At 30.9% G+C, this 3997-nt stretch overlaps 1 protein-coding gene across 1 annotated transcript in view; it reads right to left on the bottom strand.

The window, feature by feature from the left end:
* Positions 1-2983, bottom strand: part of LOC124813378 (uncharacterized) — a 19147-nt gene extending 16164 nt beyond the window's left edge. The window contains exon 1 of the mRNA XM_065810243.1: positions 1-2983. This exon is cut by the window's left edge and continues 758 nt beyond it. The gene's annotated coding sequence lies outside the window, so the exon portion shown is untranslated.
* Between the last annotated feature and the right edge of the window lie 1014 nt (positions 2984-3997).

Below are 3997 nucleotides of genomic sequence, written 5' to 3'. Positions count from 1 at the left end.
TCATTTGATTCATCGGATAAGTTACAATTTCCTATTCTTGGAGCCGAAACAATTAAGTATAAAACCTCTACTGGCAATTTTTTGCTTCTTTTTGCAGGCAGTTCTCTAAGTGAATTGATAACAGGGTCAGATGTTATTGAGAGCATATTCAACAAACCCATATTTGTAGAAATACGTTACTTTTTCCTAGTATATTGTTTTCGAAATCTCCTAAAATCTTTATTTCTTGAGATTATTCTAAGAGCTGGAAGAATAAAATACTTTATAACTTCCGCGCTATGCATTAAAATATAATGCACTGTAACAGGCATGTAATACCACGAATATAAATGTAAATATAAAGTCTTTGCTTCAGAACAAAGTTTTTCAAATTTGACACAATCAATATCATGGCCAGAAGATAGCGTTCTTAATAAGATACTAAATTTTTTAATTTATTCGACATCTAATCTCTCCGCTCTTTTCTGGATTTAAACAAACCTGCGAGCTGTGTTGCCATAATTTGTATTGCCATAATGAGGTTTTGGTGTATCCACAATAAGTCCCTTTTGTTTTCTAAACTTTTGCCTAATCTCTTCCGAACGTTCTCTGATACGCCATTTATCCTCATTGCCTCTAACTTGCCATTTTTTAATGTCTAAATGGTAGCTAATGTGTAGCAAGCATTCAAAAGTACGTATCCAAGCATGCAAGACAGACCAAAAATGTAATTTTCCTTTTTATCAACCGTACCTTTTAATTCACCATTCATTATTTTTGCAGTAGCACCACAAATACAACACTTTTGTGTAGAGCGCGTATCGGTTACTTTTCCGTCTGTCATTGCAAGTAACAGATTGTGTTTCACAATAATTTTAAGTTCACCAACAATACACAGTGTTGGAAGACGTTCAGATATTTCTTTTAAAACTTTGTCAGTTTCTATTACAGTAAATTCTTGTGTTTCTTTTGAAAATATGAATTTAATTGGTCGGCAATAAAGTGTTGACGATGGCCGAGGATTTTGCCAAATAATAATATTAGAGTCATGACTTAATCTCAACGGGACAAACGCAAACAAAAACAGAAACTCATCATTAGAATCGGAGTTCTCAAATCATTGTTTATAGGTACTGTGGCCAGAACTTCCGTCACATCCCCATTTGCTTATTAAGGTAAGCGACAAATTAGAGGATATATTTTTGGGAAATTGACTTAATTAAACGCTCAGTTGTTTTATTCAATATGGCTTGAAGTTTAATTTTAACTCGTGTTTCTGAGATAAAAGAAATAAATTCTTCTGGAGGGTAATACAAACTTTTGGATTTACATAAATTATAGTAAGACGGAAACACTTCATGCCCTGCTATCATTGACCACTTTTTTGTTTGTTTATAAGAGTGACTAGTACACTTGGAATCTACATAATAAGCAAGTGTCTCATCGCTACTCAACTGCCTGCTACCACAGATAACATCAGCAGATTTTCTTCGCTCTAAGGTTTCAGTACTTTTTCTAATAGAAGTAGGTACTTTTCTTTGACTCGACAAATGGTGTTGTTAATTCATCGGCACTCCGCAATTGCAATAAGTCTTCAACTCTACCTCTTTTGGTTTTTAAAGATGAGTCTTCAAAGTTTTTCTTTGGCCGACCTTAGGGCCGACTCCTTCAGATGTTGTGGAAGCGCAGGACCGATGAATATTTATTTTAAGTTTTAAGTTATTGCCCTCTAATCAACTTTTATTTTTATTTAAAAAATGATTCATATTTCTTTTGGTTGCATTCCACTTTTGCGCAAATTTAGCGGATATGCTTGCCATTTTTAACAGTATATTTTTTTTTACTAGTTATCACTAGTAACATCTTCTGTGGTATAGTCCTTCAAAATAAAGTCACACAAAAGAGAATTTCGTTCTTCCTTTGTATGTTTTTTCCAACCTCAAATAACTCCAATTTTGTAATAGAACACACTCGGTCTAAAAAAAATTAAATAAAAATGAAACGGGCAGCCAAGATTTTATATTTAGACGCCTTATTGTTGTGAAAAAAAGAAGAAGCACTAGTTGTTGCATATAATGGAGGAAGTTGGATGGGAGTTTGACAAAGCTAAAATGCCAGGCCAAACAGATGGTGGAAATTTAGGACGATATTTTCCTTTAACTATTTGGTTTTCAAAATTTATCGACCAATGCAACTTACAAACTACAATAGCTCAACACTTCATGCAGAAATCCATTTGTGTAAAACAATAAAACACAACAATAATAATAACTTCAATAGCCTTTATAGACGTGGATTTTAACGCCAAGTCTTTACTAAGAGAAATTAATGCCTTACGAACTAAACATTTATCAAAATTTATTGTTTATGTTTAAAATTCGCAATAACATGCTTCCATCACATTTTCAGCCACATTTCTTTTTAATTAATCACAGATAGTTAACAAGACATTCCATTACCAATTTTTATATTCAAAAAATTGGACTATACACTTATTTGTCGGTCTCAATCCTAAATAATGACATAAAACCTATAAACACAATTAAAGTATTTGAAAAAATTGTGAAAAAAAAAATTAAATCTAACCAATAAAAACATTTTTTTGTATTTTTAACTTGTTTTAGTTATGTATTTACTAATATGTATACGTATGTTTAACTGATAAAAATGTAAGAACTAATTTTATATTTAAACAAGGTGGGTATTAAGGCCCAGCGGGTAATGAAGCCCACTAGTACAAACTACGGAAAAATATAAAATGCGAAACTTTTTTTCGGCATTGAAATATTAAAGTTATCTGGTTTTATCACTGGCAGCAAAAAAAATTAGCCTTACTTTACCATGTGTTCGACAAAGCAAGATTACTTCGTTGGTTCCGTCAATAATTGCTTAAGTCAAATTTTTAAGGTACGTATTTTCCCATTTTTGAAAATTTTATAATGCTTCTATAATTTTCAAGTGCATTTATTTGCATTAAGTATTTATTAGTTATCATTACTCAACATGTAATATTTAATCACTGGTTGAAACAAAAGGATAATTTATCGATAAACGTGGTAGGTCCAAAGCGGGTAATAAGGCCCACTAAAAATCGGGTAAAAAGGCCCAAACGCGAGGTCAGCGGTAATAATAAAAGAAGTACGCTAAACTTTAGTTTAGCATTAATAAAAGAAGTCATTAAGAGAAGTAATTAAAACAAACAACGTGAAACTGACTTAAGTTAAGCATAAATAAAAAAAATTTTGTTGATAGAAATAATTTTGTTGTTAGAAAGTTGATAAGATTTTTTTTTTTACTTATTTACTTTAAAAACTTTAATTATTATTTTTAATTACTATTTATAAGTAAAGTATTAAAGCAATACTTACTTTTTTACAGCATAAGATCTATCAATTTCAGATCAACAACTTTTTTTATTATTATCATTTAACAGCGATTTATTTTATTTAAACAAACTTTGTTTAGCGTAAATAAATAAAATCGCTGTTAAATAATAATAACAAAAACGTTGTTGAATTGAAATTGATAGATTTTATACTTTAAAAATAGTAAGTAATGATTCAATACTTCTTAATATAATTGCTAGAGTTAACGTTTAACGTCGTTTCGCTTTCGTTTTTATTGAAGTTTTAATTAGTTACTAGGCTTTTATGCCAGTTCGCGCTTGTGCCAGTTCGCACTTATGCCAGTTTTTGCAATTGATTCGCACATATGCCAGTTCGCATTTATGCCAGTTCGCACTTTTGCCAATGTTTGCAAATTCTTTCGGCGCACTTATGCCAGTTCGCGCTTGTGCCAGTTCGCAGTTATGCCAGTTTTTGCAATTGATTCGCACTTATGCAGATTCGCAGTTATGAAATTCGCACTAATTCAGCCTCCTCAGAAAGATCTCTCAAGTGAGTTAAAAATTTTTACCTTTTGGAATTTAATTATTATTTATAGTTTAGAAATATTACATAAAGAACCATATTAAGATAAATAATTATCATTAAGATCATATTATAGTTGAAGTAAGTAT

Source organism: Hydra vulgaris, chromosome 11, assembly GCF_038396675.1.
Source record: "Hydra vulgaris chromosome 11, alternate assembly HydraT2T_AEP".
Taxonomy (NCBI): domain Eukaryota; kingdom Metazoa; phylum Cnidaria; class Hydrozoa; order Anthoathecata; family Hydridae; genus Hydra; species Hydra vulgaris.
Note: the sequence above shows the minus strand (reverse complement) of the source record. Positions and strands in the feature narration are given on the sequence as shown.